This window comes from Stenella coeruleoalba, assembly GCF_951394435.1.
Source record: "Stenella coeruleoalba genome assembly, chromosome: 16".
In the NCBI taxonomy this organism is placed as follows: Eukaryota; Metazoa; Chordata; class Mammalia; order Artiodactyla; family Delphinidae; genus Stenella; species Stenella coeruleoalba.
Genome location: NC_137162.1, coordinates 20,154,886 through 20,179,414, shown reverse-complemented (window position 1 = coordinate 20,179,414; position 24,529 = coordinate 20,154,886). Strand labels below are relative to the sequence as shown.

The following is a 24,529-nucleotide window of genomic DNA, read 5'->3' as shown; positions in this document are numbered from 1 at the left end:
ACCCTGAATGAGCAAAAACCCCCTAATCAGCCACTGCTTTAACTCTGTCCTGTCTGGGCGGAAACAGATGCTGGAGGGTGGCCTACATGCAGAGGTGGGGCCGAAATGAAAGCTGAACCCCAGGAGCTGTGTGAACAAAGAAGAGAAAGGGAAATTTCTCCATGCAGCCTCAGGAGCAGCGGACTAAATCCCCCCAATCAACTTGATGCTCCCTGCATCTGTGGAATACCTGAATAGACAACGAATCATCCCAAAATTGAGGCAGTGGATGTTGGGAGCAACTGTAGACTTGGCGTTTGCTGTCTGTGACTCATCTGTTTCTGATTTTTATGTTTATCTTAGTTTAGTTTTAAGCACTTGTTATCATTCGTGGATTTGTTTATTGGTTTGGTTGCTCTCTTATTTTTAATTATTATTATTTTTTAATTTTTTATTTTAGTAATTTTATTTGTTTATTTTTCTTTCTTTTTTTCCTCCCTTTTCTTCTGAGCCATGTGGCTGACAGGGTCTTGGTGCTCCAGCCTGGTGTCAGGCCTGAGCCTCTGAGGTGGGAGAGCCAAGTTCAGGACACTAGACCACAAGAGACCTCCCAGCCCCACATAATATCAATCAGCGAGAGCTCTCCCAGAGATCTCTGTCTCAACACTAAGATCCAACTCCACCCAACGGCCAGCAAGCTCCAGTGCTGGACACCCCATGCCATAAAATTAGCAAGACAGGAACACAACCCCACCCATTGGCAGAGAGGCTGCCCAAAATCATGCTAAGTTCACAGACACTCCAAAACACACCACCGGAAGCGGACCTGCCCACCAGAAAGACAAGATCCAGCCCCACCCACCAGAACACAGGCACAAGTCCCCTCCACCAGGAAGCCTACACAAGCCACTGAACCAACCTCACGCACTGGGGTCAGACACCAAAAATAATAGGAACTACAAAGCTGCAGACTGTGAAAAGGAGACCCCAAACACAGTAAGTTAAACAAAATGAGAAGACAGAGAAATATGCAGCAGATGAAGGAGCAAGGTAAAAACCCACCATACCAAACAAATGAAGAGGAAATAGGCAGTCTACCTGAAAAACAATTCAGAGTAATGATAGTAAAGATGATCCAAAATTTTGGAAACAGAATGGAGAAAATACAAGAAACATTTAACTAGGACCTAGAAGAACTAAAGAGCAAACAGACAATGATGAACAACACAATAAATGAAATTAAAAATTGTCTAGAAGGAATCAATAGCAGAATACCAGAGGCAGAAGAACAGATAAGTGACATGGAAGATGAAATAGTGGAAATAACTACTGCAGAGCAGAATAAAGAAAAAAGAATGAAAAGAATTGAGGACAGTCTCAGAGACCTCTGGGACAACATTAAAGGCACCAACATACGAATTATAGGGGTCCCAGAAAAAGAAGAGAAAAAGAAAGGGTGTGAAATATTTGAAGAGATTATACTTGAAAACTTCCCTAACATGGGAAAGGAAATAGTCAGTCAAGTCCAGGAAGTGCAGAGAGTTCCATACAGGATAAATCCAAGGAGAAACACACCAAGACACATATTAATCAAACTATCAAAAATTAAATGCAAAGAAAACATGTTAAAAGCAGCAAGGGAAAAGCAACATATAACATACAAGGGAATCCCCATAACAGCTGGTCTTTCAGCAGAAGCTCTGCAAGCCAGAAGGGAATGGCAGGACATATTTAAAGTGATGATGGGAAAAAGCTATAACCAAGATGACTCTACCCAGAAAGGATATCATTCAGATTCAATGGAGAAATTAAAACCTTTACAAACAAGCAAAAGCTATGAGAATTCAGCACGACCAAACCAGCTTTACAACAAATGCTAAAGGAACTTCTCTAGGCAGGAAACACAAGAGAAGGAAAAGGCCTCCAATAACAAACCCAAAATAATTAAGAAAATGGTAATAGGAACATACATATCGATAATTACCTTAAATGTAAAAGGATTAAATGCTCCAACCAAAAGACATAGACTGACTGAATGGATACAAAATCAAGACCTGTATATATTCTGTCTACAGGAGACCCACTTCAGACCTAGGGACACATACAGGCTGAAAGTGAGGAGATGGAAAAAGATATTCCATGCAAACTGAAATCAAAAGAAAGCTGGAATAGCAATTCTCATATCAGACAAAATAGACTTTAAAATAAAGACTATTACAAGAGACAAAGAAGGACAATACATAATGATCAAGGGATCAAACCAAGAAGAAGATATAACAATTGTAAATATGTATGCACCCAACATAGGAGCACCTCAATACAGAAGGAAAAGGCTAACACCCATAAAAGGGGAAATCAACAGTAACACAATCATAGTAGGGAACTGTAACACCCCACTTTCACCAATGGACAGATCATCGAAAATGAAAATAAATAAGGAAACACAAGCTTTAAATGACACATTAGACCAGATGGACTTAATTGACATTTATAGGACATTCCATCCCAAAACAACAGAAGACACTTTCTTTTCAAGTGCTCAAGGAACATTCTCCAGGATAGATCATATCTTGGGTCACAAATCAAACCTTGGTAAATTTAAGAAAACTGAAATCGTATCAAGTATCTTCTCCGACCAAAACACTATGAGACTAGATATCAGTTACAGGAAAAAAAACTGTAAAAAATACAAACACGTGGAGGCTAAACAATACACTACTTAAAAACCAAGAGATCACTGAAGAAATCAAAGAGGAAATCAAAAAATACCTAGAAACAAATGACAATGAAAACACGATGACCCAAAACCTATGGGATGCAGCAAAAGCAGTTCTAAGAGGGAAATTTATAGCAATACAATCCTACCTCAGGAAACAAGAAACATTTCAAATAAGCAACCTAACCTTACACTTAAAGCAATTAGAGAAAGAAGAACAAAAATACTGCAAAGTTAGCAGAAGGAAAGAACTCATAAAGATCAGATCAGAAATAAATGAAAAAGAAATGAAGGAAACGATAGGAAAGATCAATAAAACTAAAAGATGGTTCTTTGAGAAGATAAACAAAATTGATAAACCATTAGCCAGACTCATCAAGAAAAAAAGGGAGAAGACTCAAATCCATAGAATTAGAAATGAAAAAGGAGAAGTAACAACTGACACTGCAGAAATACAAAGGTTCATGAGAGATTACTACAAGCAACTTTATGCAAATAAAATGGACAATTTGGAAGAGACAGACAAATACTGAGAAAAGCACAACCTTCTGAGACTGAACCAGGAAGAAATAGAAAATATAAACAGACCAATCACAAGCACTGAAATTGAAACTGTGATTAAAATATTGGCAACAAACAAAAGCCCAAGACCAGATGGCTTCACAGGGAAATTCTATCACACATTTAGAAAAGAGCTAACACCTATCCTTCTCAAACTCTTCCAAAATATAGCAGAGGGAAGAACACTCACAAACTCATTCTAGGAGACCACCGGCACCCTGATACCAAAGCCAGACAAAGATGTCACAAAAAAGAAAACTACAGGCCAATATCACTGATGAACATAGATGCAAAACTCCTCAAGAAAATAGTAGCAAACAGAATCCAGCAACACGTTAAAAGGATCATACACATGATCAAGTGAGGTTTATCCCAGGAATGCAAGGATTTTTCAATATATGCTAATCAATCAATGTGATACACCATATTAACAAATTGAAGGATAAAAACCATATGATAATCTCAACAGGTGCAGAAAAAGCTTTCAACAAAAGTCAACAGCATTTATGTTAAAAACTCTCCAGAAAGTAGGCATAGAGGGAACCTACCTCAACATAATAAAGGCCATATATGACAAACCCACAACCAACATCATTCTCAATGGTGAAAAACTGAAATCATTTCCTCTAAGATCAGGAGCAAGACAAAGTTGCCCAGTCTCACCACTGTTATTCAACATAGTTTTGGAAGTTTTAGTCACAGCAATCAGAGAAGAAAAAGAAATAAAAGGAATCCAAACTGGAAAAGAAGAAGTAAAACTGTCACTGTTTGCAGATGACATGATACTATACATAGAGAATCCTAAAGATGCTACCAGAAAACTACTAGAGCTAATCAATGAATTCGGTAAAGTAGCAGGATACAAAATTAATGCACAGAAATTTCTTGCATTCCTATACACTAATGATGAAAAATCTGAAACAGAAATTAAGGAAACACTCCCATTTACCATTGCAACAAATAGAATCAAATACCTAGGAATAAACGTACCCAAGGAGACGAAAGACCTGTATGCAGAAAACTATAAGACACTGATGAAAGAAATTAAAGACGATATAAACAGATGGAGAGATACACCATGTTCTTGGATTGGAAGAATCAACATTGTGAAAATGACTCTACTACCCAAAGCAATCTATGGATTCAATGCAATCCCTATCAAACTACCACTGGCATTTTTCACAGGACTAGAACAAAAAAATTCACAATTTATATGGAAACACAAAAGACCCCAAATAGCCAAAGCAATCTTGAGAAAGAAAAACGGAACTGGAGGAATCCGGCTCCCTGACTTCAGACTATACTACAAAGCTACTGTTACCAAGACAGTATGGACTGGCACAAAAATAGAACTATACATCAATGGAACAGGTTAGAAAGCCCAGAGGTAAACCCACATGCATATGGTCACCTTATCTTTGATAAAGGAGGCAAGAGTATACAATGGAGAAAAGACAGCCTCATCAATAAGTGGTTCTGGGAAAACTGGACAGCTATATGTAAAAGAATTTAATTAGAACCCTCCCTAACACTGCATACAAAAATAAACTCAAAATGGATTAAAGACGTAAATGTAAGGCCAGACACTATACAACTCTTAGAGGAAAATATAGGCAGAACACTCTATGACATAAATCACAGCAAGATCCTTTTTGACCCACCTTCTAGAGAAATGGAAATAAAAACAAAAATAAACAAATGGGACCTAATGAAACTTAAAAGCTTTTGCACAGCAAAGGAAACTGTAAAGAAGACGAAAAAACAACCCTAAGAATGGGAGAAAATATTTGCAAATGAAGCAACTGATGCAGGATTAATCTCCAAAATATACAAGCAGCTCATGCAGCTCCATATCAGGAAAACAAACAACCCAATCCAAAAATGGGCAGAAGAACTAAATAGACATTTCTGCAAAGAAGATAGACAGATTGCCAACAAACACGTGAATGGGTGCTCAACATCACTAATCATTAGAGAAATGCCAATCAAAACTACAGTGAGATATCACCTCACACTGGTCAGAATGGCCATCATCAAAAAATCTACAAACAATAAATTCTGGAGAGGGTGTGAAGAAAAGGGAACCCTCTTGCGCTGTTGTTGGGAATGTAAATTGATACAGCCACTATGGAGAACAGTATGGAGGTTCCTTAAAAAAGTAAAACTAGAGCTACCATATGACCTAGCAATCCCACTACTGGGCATATACCCTGAGGAAACCATAATTCAAAAAGAGTCATGTACCACAATGTTCACTACAGCACTATTCACAGTAGCCAAGACATGGAAGCACCCTAAGTGTCCATTGACAAATGAATGGATGGATAAAGAAGATGTGGCACATATTTACAATGGAATATTGCTCAGCCATAAAAAGAAACGAAATTGAGTTATTTGTAGTAAGGTGGATGGACCTAGAGTCTGTCATACAGAGTGAAGTAAGTCAGAAAGAGAAAAACAAATACCATATGCTAACACATATATATGGAACCTGAAAAAGAAAATCGTTCTGAAGAACCTATGGGCAGGACAGGAATAAAGACACAGACGTAGAGAATGGACTTGAGGACACGGGGAGGAGGAAGGATAAGCTGGGACAAAGTGAGAGAGTGGCATGGACATATATGCACTACCAAATGTAAAATAGATAGCTAGTGGGAAGCAGCTGCATGGCACAGGGAGATCAGCTCGGTGCTTTGTGACCACCTAGAGGGGTGGGATAGGGAGGGTGGGAGGGAGACTCAAGAGGGAGGGGATATGGGGATATATGTATACATATAGCTGATTCACTTTGTTACAGCAGAAACTAACACCACATTGTAAAGCAATTATACTCCAATAAAGATGTTAAAAAAAAAAAAGAGGTAGTTAAGGTAAAATGAAGTGGACTCTAATCCAATATGATTGATGTCCTTCTAAAGAGATGAGATTATGTCACAGACAACACAGACCAAGAGATGACCATGTGAGGACATAGCAACAAGGTGGACATCTACAAGCCAAGGAGAGAGGCCTCAAGGAAATAAACTTCCCAACATCTTGATCTTGGACTTCTAGCCTCCGGAACTGTGAAAATAAATTTCTGTTGTTTAAGCCACCCAGTCTGGTATTTTATTATGTCAGCCCTAGCAAATTAATGTCATTATGTCATGTAATCCCCACAATGACCCTTTAATGAGAATGGCATTATTGTTATCACCTACTTTCACTGATGAAAAAACTGGGCCTTGAATATCACTAGTACAATGTCTAAATGAGTGCCGTACGTTTACAAGACCTGCTTGCTTTTACTCCCAAGAATATCCAGCAATTCTTTCTCAGATCTCATTCTTCCTAATCTTACACATCTTTGCTGAAAAAAAAAAAGAAGGAAACTTGCCAAGAGGTTAACTATGGTCTGGAATATGACAAGTAATTTTTACTTTCTCTGTATTTTCCGCAACAAACTTGCATTCGTTTTCCAATTTAAAAATACAAATAAATGCGAAAAGGAAGATTCATGATTAATCCCAGCTATCTAATTTGCCTCCGTAATGGATCCCCATAAGTGACGTGTTTTCACTCTGTCACACCTCCCCTGTTAACCCTTTGTGTTTGTGTTACTCTCAGTGTTGTGTCCATGTGTGTTTGCCCCAGTCACTTGGCTGGCAAGCTCCTTAAAGAAAAGGCAGTCTCTTGGTGTGGCACCTTATGTTTTCATATCCTCTTGCATTTAGTTACTATTTTGACGTTACAAAAAGAACATATGCTCCATAAGAACAACTTTTAAGTTATTTATTATGTATTCTCTATTAAACAAATTTCTATATTTGAAAATTTGGGCTGAAAATTTCCTTGTGCTTAAGGACTATCCTGCACTTGGGGGGCGCTTTTTTTCCGAATAAATTAGCAGATAATCGCGTTAAAGGCTTTGGACACTTTTAACACTTGGATTCAAATTGTCTAAGAGCTTCCTTGAAGAGGGGTACACTCTCAGCATGTGTGAGTGTCAGCTGCATCCTTGCCAACACTGGCCATTTTCATTTTTAAAATAGTCTTGGCCAGTTTGACAGGTGACGGTGATATCTCCTGATTGCTTTAATTAATATTTCTTTAAAAATTGAACATTCTTTCACATGGTTATTTTACAATTTAATATCCTCTTTCTAATTTTTAATCATTCTATTTATTAATGTCTTATTTATTTGTATGAGCTCTTCTGATAAAAGTATAATAATCTTTTGACATATTTACTGGAAATATTTTTCCCAGTCTGCCTTGTAATTAAATGAAGTAAGATTTTAAATTTTACACAGCCAAGTCTGAAGATTTTTCAGTTCCTTCTAACTTAGATATTACTCCCTGTTTTCATTTAATTTTATTTTCTTTCTCTTTTTTCAAGATTCTCATATTTTCAGTAATGACTTTGTGCTTACAACAAATGTTAAAGTGAAAAGTGCAACTTAAAGTCAATTAGTTAGAATAGATGGGGAATGACCAGTGAATGGAGTGGTTGATTCAGATGTTGTTTTTCCAAGGGCTGACTAGTACCCTGCTGCTTTCCTGCTTACTGAGTATGAATAGCTCTGTCCTGGATTCCACAGTATTTCAGAATTTCAAGTTTGGTATCCAACCTCCACAGGCAAAGAAAGAGGAGACAGATAAAGAGGAGAATTCTTTAGTGATGACGTTCTCCAAGGGCTATTTCCCTTCACGCCCTAGTTTCCTTGGCTCTTTTCTCTGCTTCTCCAATGAAGAATGTGTGGAATGTGTTCATTCCCTTCTTCTAAGAAGCCTCCTTGGCCACCGCCTAAGGTCAGATGCTCCCACTGTGTACTCCAGGATAGTACTTGCCTCAGCATAGCCGCTGTACTCTCTTACTGCACTTTCTTTTTATTAGTTGCCCTCAGATCACAGCTAGAATGTAAGTTCTTTGAGGGAAGGGACTACTAAAATAAAGATCGCAGTGGTTTAATATAAAAACTGAAGCATAAACTCTGCAGAGAAATAGGAACACATTAGAACCCCTCTCCCCAACCCCACATTCACTTCTTGGGATCTAATAGTTGTCTTAAGACAAACGATTCAAATTCACAGCCATCAGCATGTACACTGTTCTTCTTAGCATTCTGGCTGATTATTTTAGGACATTGCAGCTAACCACCAATATGCTTCTTGCCTGTAGACTTCTATTCTTGCCTGTAGGGACCTGGATCACTGTCTGTCTATAAAAGCTACAAAACTCAAGGCCCCAAAAAGAGAGATTCTGATCTTGACTACAGCTAGTTTGATATGGTCTCATGGCAATTCAGGGGAGCTACTTAACTTTTCTGAATGTCAACTGCCTTATTTACAACTCTGGGAATAATAGCAACCACCTTAAACCTTGTTGGATGCTCTTGAATTTTATTGCATGAGGTAAAGCATGAAAAAGTCTGGCCTGTAACTGGCTCTCAATAAATGCTGCTTCATTTCCCTCCTTGGAGTTGCAGGTGCTACATCACCAGCAGTAGTTACCCCAGAATAATCCACTGATGAAAGTCGGTGGCCAGACCAATGGTCAGCCCAGCCCTTTATCTTAATCCTGGCTCCAGGCTCTCAGTTATGGCCCAGACTTGCACTTGCCCTGAGAAACAGGGATCTACTTAAAAGGCCAGTCTGGGATGAGCTGGTTCTAGTCTTGACTCAGAGTAGTGCCCAGAGTAGTTTAAACTCTCACATGGCTTTTCTAATAATAAACTTTGTCTTATATAATGTGAATTATATTAGTGTCCCCATGAGATTATAAGTAACCTAAGGACTAGGAGAGTGTCAGTCATCTCTTTGCACATTATGGCATCTGGTGCAGTGCTCAGGAACCAGAGAGGCATGGTAATACTCTTTGAATTAGATTTCCCAATCATCCCATATTTAGAGAAGAGGTATTATGCCTCAGTTGGAAAAGTAAGAAGACTGACCCCCAAAGAATCATCAACACAGTTGTCTGCCAACCCAAGAATCTGTCTTGAGTGTTCATCCCCTCCACACAAGACTTGGGGATCCCATACTGGTTAGTTTCAGCCAAACAACATAACCTAATCCTTCTTTCCAGGGGTTGGTTTAGCATGAATCAAAGAGGCTTGAGGAGGGTATCCTGAGAAAAGTGTCTGCTATTAAAAAGAAACACATGAGAAGAGAGAATCGGACTTTTTGGAAAGATGCTGTCCTATCAGCGTGTGAACGTGAGGGAAATAACCTGATGAACAAGGCCCACATGTCAAGGAGTAGAAAGCGTGGAAACATCCAGCTAGGGTGATGGGATGCAGCTGTGGCTTAAGGACCCTGGGTCCAGCCACCTCTGCACTTCTTGCTATGTAAGATATTAAATGTGCTCATTATTAAAGCCAGGCAATTTTTTTGTAACCCAAAGCAGCCCTAATCCCAAGCCCTTCCAGGAAGTCATAGGAAAAAACCTTTTCCTGGAGCTAGGTGCAGCAAAGGTTTTTGGTCTGATCTAAGCTGAGGGAGCACATCAGTCACCCGGTCAGTCTTTGTCTTGATTTAGAGTTTGCACATGGTACACTGTTCTCTGTGAAGTCCTTGCAGCACTAGAATAAGATTCAAAACATCTTGCTGGCCCTCAAGGAAATTTAAGTCCCCCCAGAGGCCTGAGATGTGACCTGCCAGCCTGATCTTTACGTGATAGCAGGCCCTTCCGTTTCTTATCTCTTCAGCACTGGGTGCACAGTAGGTCCTCAGACAACGTATGCATATTGCCTGACTGATCAAGTAACTCCAAGTAATGTGCTTCCAGGGAGCATGATTCCCAGAAGCAAAGGAGGGAAGGGGAAATGCAGGAGTGAGAGGAAAATGTAACTTCACTTTATTTCTGTGGTGAAAAATTCATCCTAGCTTTTGCTTTGAAGCATTACCAGGCCTTGTCTCGGAAACTGGCAGTGACTCGCACTAAGAGTTCCGAAGCCCCATGTGGATGTATGCGAGGCATCTCTTCAGTTATACAGCAGAGGCTGTTCCGTGGAACTCCTTCCAAATTACCCTTTTAACGTGGTGATTATTTTTTTTTGTATGTGTGCCCTGAACAGATTCTTAAATCTGGAAGCAAAGAAGAAACTTGGGGGAAACGTGTGTCTGGATGACAAAAATACTCCTTTGTGAGAGTCTGAATTCCTTTCAGCTATTATGTGTTTCATAAACATCACAGTGAATTGGCAGACAGTCTGGCTCAGGCATTTGTGGAAATATTTTAAGGACAAAGTGATGCCTTGTCTTCTCATTTGTTATGTTTTATTTTTCTTGTGTTATATATGAAGTTCTACAGTGGAATCTCTTCTGACCTTTGATAGAGAAAATAACTGGGACTAAATTATTATTTAACTTCCATAGTACTAACTTGTGTTTTACTTCCTAAAAGTAAAAAATAGCTCTAAATATGGGCTTTTTTATTACTCTTCTCTGCCTCTAGGTTCTGTGCTCCTCATGTCCTGCTACAGGGTGTCCCAGGCCAGAGAAAAACAGGAGAGCTAGCTCTGGGGCAGAAACAATGGAAATTGTGGACGGAGGACAGCAGGGCCTTAATCTGGCTCTGACCAGTAGCCACCTGAGGGGTGTGGTGAAAAGGGCCATTAGAAATGAAGGTTAGGGGCCCTTCACAATGGGCTGTAAGAAATAAGAGGTTTGGGCTTTACTCTGCAGACAGTGGAGATCCAGAAAACATGTATTTGAGCTGAGGGGTTGTCTTGGTTGTGTTTCCCGGAAGCAGACACTGAGAGGAAGATTTGAACCCAAGGAGTTTGTTTGGGAGGCAGTCAGGCAATGGGAGGGTAGTGGGAAAGTGATGTTGAGAACAGGGACAAGGCCAGCAAAGCAGAGCTGTTGGTTAAATGTACCCCAGATGAATACCGTTAGGGCAGAGCTGTCTAAGCCCTGTGGTTCACAACTAAGGCTCCTAATCTTGGTTTTATTCTACCCCATAACTGGTGGATGAAACCTCAGAGAAGAAGGGACTCTACAGCAACAGACAAGTGAAGCCTGATGTCCAGAAAGTTTGAGAAAACACTTCAGTTGTCATCAGGAACATCGATGAAGATTTGTGATGAATTTAAGTCCGGGTGTGTAAATCAGGGCAACAGGAGACAGAGACACAGGCCATGGTGGTCCAGGGCAAGAGACGATGAAAATTCTAGAAGAAGATAAGACCAAGACGAGAAGAAGACAGGACCGCACACTTACCTGTTGGCGGCTGCCAGGTTTTGAGAGAGCAGTTCTCAGAATTGAGCTATAAAGTAAGGACCTTGTTGAAAACATAGCCAAGTCCCCAGTTCCAGAAGGAAAGTTCATTTTCAAAGTTGGCTGTCAGGCCTAGGCTCAGGTTCCCATGTGAGCTGTTGAATTTGAGACTCTCACATTCCTTCTGAGGAAGGTCAGTGTTAGTCCAGGAAGCCAGCTGCAATACAGGACCAATTAAGCAGTGACAGCGGGAAAGTGGAGGAACTGTGGGGAGCCCAGCACATCCTTCTGGATGGAGAGTCTCCAGGCTCATTTCTGGGGGATTGGGTGGGGCATCAGAGAGTGGGCATGTCTGCTCTACCCTCTAACTGCAAGATGACCATTCAATGTGGAGAAATTTAATCAAACTACCAAGCCTCGCCCTTTCTTTTATCTTTGCAAGATTTCTTAAGGGGATACAGGGAAGACAGAAATGAGAGATTTAAAATTTCAATGTGATATTCTATCATATTCTTAAGACAAAAGTGGACGATTTTAGATGCCTCAAGGAAATGGAACCACACAGTATCTGTCCTTCTGTCTATCTCACTTAGGATAATGTCCTCAAGATGTATTCATGTTGTCTCATATGGCAGAACTTTCTTATTTTTTAGGCTGAATAATAGGCCATTAAATAATTATATCACATTTTCTTTCTCCATTTGTCCTTTGGGGAGGAATGGGGAGTCATTCAACATGTATAAAGTTTCATTTATGCAAGATGAATAAGTTCTAAAGATCTGCTGTACGACTCTCTCAGTTAACATTAGTGATGTACACTTAGAATTTTGTTAAGAGGGTAGATGTCAGGCTAAATGTTCTTACCACAATGAAAAGAAGAAGGAGGAGAGGAGGAGAAGAAGAAGAAGGTGGAATTCTTTTTGTTATGAGATTTCCTTTGTTTGTTTTTCGCCCAAGCCATGAAATAACAGGGTACCTAAAACTTTCCACTATATGCTGAGTCAGCCACGAATAACAGAAAATGTACCATGAAAGAGAGGGAGCTGCTTTAATTCCTGAGCCATCTGCTGCCATCACAGGAATGACTGTGAGATGGAAGGCTCAGGACCAGCCCCAACACAGGGAGCGGAGAGAAGGAAAATGAGCTCGAGCTAGAAAATCATAAGCCTTAGCTAAATCTCAGGCTTCTCCTGTTTTCCTATGCAAAATGAAGTGACTTCTAGAAATGGAGAAAATAATTTTGCCCCAGAGGCTCATTACAGGTGAGCCTCTCAGACCTACTCAGACATATCTGCCCTCTAGGCTTCAGGGAAGCTATCAGGAAGAAACTAAGCATGAATCAATAGTACAGGCAAGGTCTTCCCTGGTGGCGCAGTGGTTGAGAGTCCGCCTGCTGATGCAGGGGACACGGGTTCGTGCCCCGGTCTGGGAAGAGCCCACATGCCGCGGAGCGGCTGGGTCCGTGAGCCATGGCCGCTGAGCCTGTGCGTCCAGAGCCTGTGCTCTGCAACGGGAGAGGCCACAACACTGAGAGGCCCGCGTACCGAAAAAATAAAAATAAAAAAGTACAGGCAATACTGGAATAACTTAGATGTCAGACATATAGGCTGGTTAAATAAATGGATATGCTGCCTCTAGAAATGACAGTGATGATCTATGGGTTTTTTGTTTGTTTGTTTTAGAGACGAGTGCATCTCTTTTTTTTTTCGAATTTATTTATTTATTTTTGGCTGTGTTGGGTCTTCGTTGCTGTGCGCGGGCTTTCTCTAGTTGTGGCAAGCGGGGGCTATGCTTCATTGTGGTGCGCGGGCATCTCATTGCATTGGCTTCTCTTGCTGCAGAGCACGGGCTCTAGGCACGCGGGCTTCAGTAGTTGTGGCGCATGGGCTCAGTAGTTGTGTCTCACGGGCTCTAGAACGCAGGCTCAGTAGTTGTGGCGCACGGACTTAGTGGCTCCGCGGCATGTGAGATCTTCTCAGACCAGGGCTCGAACCCATGTCCCCTGCATTGGCAGGCGGATTCTTAACCCCTGCGCCACCAGGGAGGTCCCTATCTATGTTTTTTGACATGGAGAGATGCTTGCTCCACATAGTGTTAATTGAGAAAACAATAAGTAAAAAATAAACAGCATTATGATGTTGCACTGGTTTAAAATGCATGACACTGCATTGGTGTAATGCATATTTTTAAAGTCTGGTAGGAAAAACAAAGTGTTAGTGATGTTTATCTCTAGGTGATGAGTGTAGTGATTTTTTAAATCTATATCTTATATTTTTAACAGCAAAAATAGATGTCTTGTGTATTTTTTTAAAAGCATAGTCAATAAGGATTTTCTTAAAAAATGTTATCCCTCCCTCTCCCAAAGTGATGCAAGTATTGTCCTGGATTGAGCGACTGAAGAAAAGCCAAATATTCCTGAGTAGGAAAGGATTAAAATAAAAATTCTTGAAAGATAAAAAATAAGATTTTTTTCTGCAATGACATGTGTTATCTCATGGTGGGATAATTAACACAAGTCATGGAGAGAAAATGGTAGAATTATATTTAATTGGTTCCAAAGGTTGTTGTCTATTTCAACCTTTACCTCTGAATGAAATTAGCAGACAGATGTAACCTGTGTGAACTTTTTGCCTTCTTATCAAGAATTACTACAGGGATAATATATTAGGTAATTGTTCCACCTATTATATGATATCTTATTTCAGCAGTGTCTATAAAATTCAAATAAAGAGAAATCTCAATAGTGTTGGCATGATAAAATGAAAATTATTAATAAGAATAAAGTTCATCATAGACAAATATATTAAAGAACAACAGTATGTTAAGTGTTGGCAAAATTATACTGCAAGGTCAATCAGTTTCTCTAAAGAGTTTTTCTTAGTGAGTAATTAGTACAAAAAAATGCCGATGACTCATATATCACAGATAGTGAAGAAAATTGAGGCATGTGTGACAGGAAGCAGATGGATCATATAATTATTTTTCAATTACAGGTAACACATTGAGTGCAAAAATCTGCAAGTCATCCATCTGTCCAGCTGTTTCTTATAATAAATAAATACGTTATTCATTAGGGTAGCATGTCATAAAAAGCAAAAATAAAAACAGCCCACGCACAACGTATATGCCCTGAATGGAACCCCAGGAGGGAAGAATGGGTGAGCCTGTGTGGGTGGAGGCTGTAGGCGCCAGGAGGTGGGTGCAGCAGAGGACGGTTAGTTGCCTTTAGACAGGGACTATTAATGGTTGGGAAGTTCCTTTTTCGGATAGATGAAGTCCGGTTTAGTAATCTGGGTGTTTCCCAGCAACAAATATGTATGGCAAACTATCATCCAGCTTGCCGATGTATAATAAAGTTTATTACACCCATTTCAGACTCTCTGTGCAAACTTGCAGTGCCATAGAGCTGACGGAGAGAGATCTGAGCCAACCTCCAGTGCTGTCATTAAAAATGTTTTAACTGAAACTTTTATTGAAATAATTGTAGATTCACATGTAGATGTCAGAAATAGTACAGAGATTCTTGTATACTTTGCCTAGTCTCCCCAGTGGTGATGTGCAGAACTGTAGCATGATATCACAACCAGGATACTAACATCAGTCTTATTCAATTATTTATTGACTGATTTTTCAGATTTCCCCAGTGTGTTTGTATGTGTGTATGAGTGTGCTTATGAGTGTGTGTATGAGTGTGCTTAAATTTTGAAAATCTTCATCCATTGAATTATAAGAGAGGTCTTTATTCTCAAGATTAACAGCTGGACTATTATGTATTCTCATAGGTTCCCCCTGTTAGAGTGGGAAGGGGTGAGGGGAGGTAGGGGACACGCTGAATCAACTCATCAAATAGCATATATTTATTGACTGCTGACTATTTTCTCAGCTGAATCTTAGAAATTTGTCCTATCGTTAAGTATTATATGCTAACAAGGATTTATAGAGAGTGAAGTGCTACTTGCTTTCTAAACAGCATCACAATTGCTCATACATCTGCTCTACACCCTCCATCCATACATCCCTAGGCTGGTGTATCCTTCACTATCTGTCCAGTGGCCGCCTTTATTCAAAAGCTATGTCTTTGAAAAATCCAAAGTAAACTGAATTTTGTGCAATGCTAAGGGCTTAGGTACTGGCCTCAGACAGATCTAGGTTCAAATGCCAGATCTTTACCTGCCTGGTTTTGGACGATTTATCTAAACTCTTCCAGGAATCAGCTTCCACATCTGAAATATGGGGCTAATAAGAGCCCTTATCTCATGGGATTGGGATAGTAAATGAAACATTTCCTGCAAAGCACTTCTCAAGGAGTTTAACACATAATATGCCTAAATACATTATTATCTGTATGTTAATGTTACATGGCTGTAGAGTCAAATAGTTATATTGCATTTTCTTATGATCTTTAATAAATATAAGGAAATTTTATTTTGAGGAAAAAGCAGCAGTCTTTTGTAGAGAGAAGAAATTCTGTGTCATCTGAATACACTATTTCTCAGTGCCATAGTCTTGGTAGTTTGAGACAGAAGCTTTCCTTAGAGCAGGACATTTGCACTCATGATTGTGTGTGAGAGGACTGGCATGTCCATGACACACATCTCTCTGGTGGGCCATGAGTTCAGTGCCCTTGATCTCCTCCATGGTGTGGTGAGGGGGTTACACAGATGTCAGTTACTGTTTTATGGGGACCCAGGCTTCTATGAGATGTGTTGGTAGGACTAGTTCATGGGTAAATTTAGTGACAGTATTCTCCACACCGGGCATAAGGACTTACGGTGTGAAAAGGATTTTGGAGTCATTTCTAGGCAATCTACAGGATGTAGTCTGGACACCAGCATATTGAAATTTGGGCACTGTGCTGTGATTTTTTAGGACAATTGGCAGTCTGCTTCCGGCACTAACACTCCCTATCCAGGATTTCTGGTTGGGGCATGTTAATATTCCAGCTGCCATGTTCTCCTCTCAGCAGGCTTCAGGTTGACTGCCTGGTGAAGAGTCCAGAAAGAAGAAAATACTATTTGTAAGCAAGATATAAAGGAAAGAAATGGCACTGGCCGCAGATAGATAAATAATAGCAAATCTGAGCCCATTTTATTTTGCTTTCAATATGTTTCAAAGAAGAAAGCAAGAAAGAGGGTTAGTGTCATGGAATGGTAGGTTTGGGGTGCTGCTGGACTACAACTTGCTTTGCTGTAAATGAGGTTAAGGATGGGCTGCTGTGCATGAAGGGCAAAACTGCACAAGACAAATATCCACTAACAGTACTTTAGCAAAATCAGGGGCTTGACTTTGCACCAGCTCCTTTTCCATGGGAATTGTCTCTGAGATAGCCACCATTTCTGGAGCACTTACTGTGCTAAGCACGGTGTTAAGTACTTTCAGTAAATGTGGAACTGGTAACACGGGCCTCATTGCACAAAGAAAGGACAGTTCAGCCATTTACCTGAGGTCACCTGGCAAGTAAGTAACCAACTGGACCTAGACTCGAAATGCTGGTAAGGTATTTGAGTGCCCAGATCCCTGGATTTCAACAGTTTGAATATGCCTTTCTGCTCATTTGCATCTGTTCCAGGAACGTCTGTTCTGCTCCGTCTGTGCACGGCCTGTTTTCACGCATCCCGATTGTCTCTCCGTGTGTGAAGAAGAGCAGCCAGTTACTGCAGTGTGTGGCCATTTACCGCTAATGATGCCAGTGGCTCTTTGAATGGAAGGTAGGCGCTGCCATTGATTCATGAGACTCTAAAGTTGCGGTTCCTCGTGGATCAGGTCCCGGCTGCCGTGAGACGAGGCAATAGCACAACTCGGGACTTGCTTGCCTCTGCTGCGGCAAGTCCTTCCTTCAGTCAGGGGTGAGGCAAGGTGGCAAATCCAGTTTGGAATCATCACAGGGGCTGTGAGGTGGCTCCTCACCCCCTCTCTGCAGCAATGCTGGAGTAAAACATGGGGGAGCATGTTTTATTCTACCAGGAACCAGAATTCCATTTAGGGAGGGAAAGACATACATGGAAAATCCAGTGTTTGGTGCCAAGTGGGACTCAGGGACCTGGGAATCAGATGGCATCAGGGATTTCAAAGAAAAGGCCCATGTGCCTCTGCCTGGACACAGGCAGGAAGAGGATGAACAAGAGAAGAAATCAGAGGAGAAAATGGATATGGGGCTGGGTCCTGAGCGGTGAAGTTGCCAAAAAGTTCTTTGGAGAGGAGAAATCGTCCACCTTGTTTGCTCTGTGATGTGGATATCGAAGTGACACCCACTCTATGAAGCCATGCATGTTTCATGGGAGTTGTAAGTGTGGGTGGGAGGTGGATGAGAAATCAATGAAGGGGCTGAACTTGAAGTCTGCGTCAGTGTGAGGAACAAGAGTATTGAATGGCAAATCTGGAGCCCAGGACATAGAGGAGGCCACAAGACTGTCAGTCCCTGGGGGGTTCTCAGAAATAGCGAGAAGGGCTTTGGACTCCCACAAGCCATGGAATTGTGTATGTGTTTTTTGTTTGGATGGTTGGTTGGTTTTTATTAAGACTGTATTTTTTATAGCAGTTTTAGATTCATAGCAAAATTGAAGGGAAGGTATAGAGATTTCCTGTATGCATGCTGTCCCCACACATGCATAGCCTCCCCCATTATCAACATCCCGCACCAGAGTGGTACCTTGTTACAGTTGATGATGTGCAGTGACATCCATAGTTGACATTACAGTCCACTCCTGGTGTTATACATTGTGTGTTTGGACAAATGTATAATGACATGTATCCAACGCTATGGTATTATACAGAGTATTTTTACTGAGCTAAAAATCCCCTGTGCTCTGCCTATTTATCCTTCCCTCCCCACTAACCCGTAACAACAGCTGATCTTTTTACTGTCTCCATAGTTTTACCTTTTCCAGAGTGTCACATAGTTGGAACCATGTAGTGTGTAGCATTTTCAGATTGGCTCTTTCACTTAGTAATATGCACTAAGTTGCTTCCATGTCTTTTCATGGCTTGATAGTTCATTATTTTAGCCCTGAATAATATTCTATTGTCTGGATGTACCATAGTTTATTTATCCGTTCACATACTAAAGGACATCTTGGTTGCTTTCAAATTTTGGCAGTTATTAATAAAGCTGCTATAAACACCCATGTGCAGGTTTTTGTGTGGATGTAAGTTTTCAACTTTGAGGGATAAATACCAAGGAGCATGATTGCTGGATGATATGGGAAGAGTACATTTCGTTTTGTGAATCACCAACCTGTCTTCCAAAGTGGCTGCATTCCCACCAGCAATGAATGAGGGTTCCCATTGCTCCACTTCCTCACCAGCATTTGTTGTTGTCAGTGTTCCAGATTTGTGTAGTGGTATCTCATTTTAATTTGCATTTCCCTGATGACATATGATGGCATATGATGTGGAGCATCTTTTCACATGTTTATTTCCCATCTGTATATCTTCTTTGGTGAGGTATCTGTTAAGGTCTTTGGCCCATTTTTTAAATCATAGGTTTGTTTTTTTATTGTTGAGTTTTAAGAGCTCTTTGTATATTTTGAATAACAGTCCTTTATCAGATGTCTTTTACAAATATTTTCTCTCAGTCTCTGACTTGTCTTCTCGTTGTTATATGTGCTTTTTAAGGGAGGGCACATGTTCAAAGCCATCTACCTAGATATCCGTGGTCAAGGGGCTCTTACTAACATCCTGGTTACATAATTTTTTCTTACATATCTTTAGTTAGGGGCCTAGAATATGTCGTTTGGTTATAAGTATGGACTTTGTAGACTCAGATGGGGAACTCTGGGGAAAGAGAGTTGCTTTGCTTACGAGGGCCACCCAGGAAAGTTAGTCACACCAGTCTCCATCTCTGGCTATGTCATGCACAGATGACATCTCTGTCTCCTGCCAATCACTGTGTAAAGAAAACGGCCACTCACTTGAAGATTCTCAGAAGTACCACGTGTGCAAATTCTGGGCTCTCAGTCCCTGAGAAGCCCACTTGCCTTGAGTTTAAAACTTAAATTTTGTTGAATTTTTAATGCCAGTTTTATTGAATTCAGTCAAAAAGGGAAATGCACAAACCTATGATATATGATCCTATTTCTAAGTAGTGATTTAGTTTACAGTTTTTCTTTGAGACATAGCTTCTCTTTAAAGTACATATTTATTCAATTATTTGGGTCTCTGGGCAAGTGACTGCCAAGGCCAAGGCCTCTTCAGGGAAGAACATTACTGGGAGTGGAAAAAAACCCAAGGAGTTTTGGATCTGCTTGTCAGGTACACAGATTGTGGGTTTTCTAAATGAAAGATTGCAGTGTCACACCAATAAACTAGCAATAGAAAAGCACCTCTGTCTGTAATTGGAGGATTGTGAACTGGAGGGATTTGGATGCAGTCTTAATGTGAATCAGTCGGTTGTTACAGAGGAACTCCGCATGTTCAGTAAAACCACCTAACGAAAATCACACTCAGTTCCTGGCCATGGGACCTGATTCCAGCCCCTAATTTATTTTTATGACATTTGGTAGTAGGGAAACTCACTTTAATACAACAGTTCTGTCAAGGCAGCTTTGGCTTGCTACGTGCATGCAAATGCCTGGCTAAATAGCTCAGCAAATCCGTCACTATTCAGAATGGGTAGGTGCACTCCTGAGAGAGGAGGGAGAGCAGAATCACTGGACCACAGCCTGGTGAGTCAACAAAATCAAGAGTCAGAAACAGTCTTTAAGAGAAAGTGCAGGTGGGGAGGGGAGCTCTCTGGAGTTAGAGTGCAGGACTTGGTACCCAGAGGACAACCTTGGTTCCATTTCAGGGCTCCATTTCTCCAGCACCCACCTCTTCTCGTGTGTACATCCTCACCCTCACCTCAACTGCATTTCAGCTTCCTTAATGATATAGATGACTGTCATTTTCTGAAAGGAGTCCTGTTTTTATTTTTCACTTCTAGCAGTCCTTCTATCCTCATCACTGCACATACATTGGTCAAGACACCATTTGAGACTGTAAACCAGGTATACTGTAAATTCAGGTTGCACTGCAGGACCCAGGAGCTCCACAACAAAGCACAGGCAGCCTCCTGTCTGTCGGTTTGAATCCCACCTGTTCTTTAGAGTACATTTGTTCCACGTAGACTCCCCTGACTACCTCAACTCACAGGAATTGTGCCTGTCTTATTTCTTAGAGAACAAATAATGGTACACTTCTTCAGACACATCTTAAATTACCTTAAATTACGGTTATCATTTCATGTGTGTATATATTTGTCCTATCAGGATATATGTTTGTTCTCTCTTCTTAATTATAACTCATAAAGGCATCAGACCTTGTCTTTAAAGTAACTAGCCCCTGCATAATACTGTGCAGTTCCAAAGCCACATCTCCTTGGCCTCCTTGAGGCCAGTTTTAATCCCCTTAAAATCCCATCAGTAAATGCGCTGTGTTCACCCATCCCAATGAAAAATTCAAAGAAGTCTATTGGAAAAGCAAAATATAAAATATTAAATCATAATGTGTCCATGGAGACACTCAGACATATGCTTATAAATCTTCCTGGGCTTCCAACATGAAAGAACGTTTAATCTGTTTCACTCCAAATGCTCTCATTCACTTCAATATTGTTCGTAGGGAAAGAAGAGCCTATGGGGTTTGTGGAAGTTGGCTTTTGCAATATTCAATTTTTCAGGCTCCATGTAAAAATGTCCCAGAGTTAGTTGATTCAAACTTACTTTTACAGGGCAGAGACTGGAAAATCAGCAAGGAGTTTACATGAGCTAATTCATTAAAGAGCCCAGCAGGCCTCCCTTTAGAAAAGACCAAATAAAAATCCTAGCATCAGAATCTTGAGAACTTTGCTCCAGGAGTTCTTTGCAAAGAAGTCATTATATTTTATAAACCTTTAGAGTACCATAATTGCCCTGCTTTACCTGGGAATGAAAGGTTTTGCCAAACTGTCTATTGGAATAGCTTTAAAATCTCATTTTTAAGTAGAGTTTATTGGCTTTACATTGGGAACATTTTGGTTTTGGGAGGACAAAGGTGCCATCTGCTTGCACTTGAATTTGTTCTGACCTGAGACGTTAACGACATCCCTCCCTGAGAATAAGTGACGATCATGATTTACCATGATTAACTAAGCAGATGACTGATTTTAGCTCAAATACTGTATTAGCAACCTGTCCACAAGCAAAGAAAGTCCTGGGTTGTTCATTTAATTCCAAACAAAGGGAAGATGCATCTAATAAATTTGCTTTTGCCACTTCACTGAAAATTTTACTGATGGGCACAGCTTTTTCTTGCATTTAGGTAGAAGTTATTTCAAGCCTTAGGAGAGTTGAACTCTTGGAGGAAAGAGAAGAACACACTGTGCTGTGGAGGAGAGATCAGGATAGTCAAGTCTCCCGTGGAATTCTTGTCTGTAATTGCAGAAGCAAATAATGCAGGTCAGACATCATTGCAATTATTTCAGCCCAGTTCCTGCACAAACTCAGTGCTCCTTGACCTTTATTCATACCCAAATCCCATACTATTCACCTCCCAGGCTATACTCACTCAGTTACCTGGCAAATTCCATATGTCAGGATTGGGCAGATCTTCAAGAAAAAAGACAGTGCTCATCATCGTTTTTAGTATTTACTAGTATCAGGACTTGGTGTGGGTGACTGATGACCCTCCAGTAATTGATCTAGGCCAAAGTAAGCTGACTCATCAAGGTCACGTTCCTCCCCAGGGACAGCCCTCATGCAACGACTATTTACTGGGGGACGGAAGTAAAAGCCAGCCTCCTTGCTTCAAAGAGGAACAGCTCTGAAAGGACAACCAGTTTCAGAGATCCTTATAGAATCAGTACTCTATATGATTTCATTGTACAATGCAACTTCCCTCCCTGCGCAATCTTGCTTCCCTCTCCCATCCCAGGTATTGTTCCTGAAAGCATTCCCCAATAGTGCTATTGCATGCAAATCTGAGAATTTTAACATCTATATCCTGGGTCACCTAACCTACAACAGTTGCAACCGGAAGTGATCCAAGTGGGCAGATTCCAAAATGAAATGCTGGTGCTGGATTACTGACAGACCAGCAGGGTAGCAATGAGGACCCCCTCACTGGTGGTAGGCAGAGCAATGAAAGCCCCTGACATGTAGGTGCAGTAATTGTTAAGCACACTTGACAGGAGTGCACTGGTGGGTGCAGTGTCTCACACATTTGAAAGTTTCATAGGAAATAGTAATTATAAGGACTTTGGGTCTGGAGAGCTGTTGATGGGGACAATAAATATGAGAAGAAAAAAAAGCAACTAAAGACAAAAAGGGGACATGTAAAAGCCAGAGGGCCTTCTTGGCAACACATAAAGAAACTCCTCTCCTACAACCTGAGGGCAGAAAGGGTAAAGGATCAGGCATAGGGCTTAAAGCGTAGCCGAGCTCAAGATAGTGAGGAAGACCAGGTAGAAGCCTCTAAAACTCCACTCCTGCCCCAGCCAAAATAGTAAATCAAAAGCTGTATCCCATCATGGAAGGAATGGCAGAGATTAACACTGTCCTTAAAGTCCTGAGGAATGTGTGGTCCTTCCTAATCTCTATGCATTCTCTATATTAATGGTCACCTACTAACATGTAGCTAGGGCTCTGTTAGTTTGCTCTAGCAAAGATATCATAACCGCTGCATCTGGGACTTTTACTTAGTTTGGTTTACTGTGGTCCACTGTGGTCCATCATCCTCCAGGATTCATCTGGTTTTTTCAGAGGCAAGACCTAACCCTCATGCTCTATACTGCTTCCTAGACAACAGATTATAACTTGACAACATCTGCAATTTCTCTTTCAAAATAAGAGACCAAAACCCTAGGAGAACTAATGGAACACCCTCTTGCTTTTTTTTTGGCACTTGTCCTTAGTTATTATTACCATAATATATTTACAAATGTCTCCCCTTGTCCTTTGAGCAGCATGAGAAGGCAGTGCAGTAAAGTGATTAGACACAGGGGCTCCAGAGTCAGGTAGACCAGGGTTTCAGTCTCTGCTCAAATTTTTAATAGCTAGTTTCATTGTGCAGTTTATTTAACCTCTCTAAGCAAGTTTTCTGTTCCAGAAAGGGGAAATAAATTAGCCATTTCCTAAGGTTATCTGAGAACTTCTTGACAGAATATATAGAAAGTGATTATCACAGAGCCAAGCAAACATTTCCAAATAAAAGTCTTACTATTATGATTATGCTTATGACTATGATTATTATTAAGAATTCTTTGAGTTTCTATCAGGTAATGTACATAGAGCACTGGGTAAATTTTAATAGCAGATGTTCAGTGATTTAGAAACCTTCGTATTTGTTTTAATTCTTAGAATAAGAAGGTTGACAAACCCAAGTCACAAAGTTACAAAAACTATATCTCCCAACCAAAAATGGAGGATGGTATGGACTGAATCTTTGTGTCCCCCCAAATTCACATACTGAAGTCCAGATCCCAAAGTGATTGTATAAGGAGATGGGGCCTTCAGTTGGTAAATAGGTTTAGATAAAGTCATGAGGGTGGAGTCTTCATGGTAGGATTTGTACCCTCCTAAGAAGAGACCGGCGAGCTTGCCAGCTCTCTTTCTCTCTCTCTGCTATTTAAAAACATAGAAGGTGCCTGCTAGCCAGAGAGGGAGCGTTCACCAGGAACTGAATTGGCTGGCACCTTGATCTTGGACTTCCCAGCCTCCAGAGCGTCAGAAATGAATGTCTGCTGTGTAAGGCACTCAGTCTGTGGTATTTTGTTATAGCAGCCTGAGCTAAGGCAGAGCATACGATCTAACAAAGGATATTTTTCTAATTGCTAGTATACCTATGTGTAAAGGCTTGCCAACTATTAAAAACAAAAATAGAGTTCTTAGTAATGATGTTTCTTCACAATATGGTTTTTGTTGACCCATTTTAACTGAAAAGTGTACACTCACACAATGGGTCTTATTTTGGGACTTGCGGGCTGTCCAGCCACCTCTATAGAGCACAGTCTCTGGAATCAGAAACGTTCAAGTCCCGTTTTATGTGAAATGCATTCTTCTTTGTTGTAAGCTTGGAAACACTGTACTCTTCTCTCCCATAGTTCCAGTCTTAATT

At 40.6% G+C, this 24,529-nt stretch overlaps 1 long non-coding RNA gene across 4 annotated transcripts in view; it reads left to right on the top strand.

Moving 5' to 3' along the window:
- Nucleotides 1-24,529, top strand: part of LOC307175505 — a 167,835-nt gene that overhangs the window by 87,668 nt on the left and 55,638 nt on the right. For all 4 annotated transcript variants that reach the window (XR_013824338.1, XR_013824339.1, XR_013824340.1 and 1 more), the window contains exon 4: nt 17,031-17,169. This is a non-coding gene — a long non-coding RNA (uncharacterized lncRNA). The remainder of the gene's footprint in view (nt 1-17,030; nt 17,170-24,529) is intronic.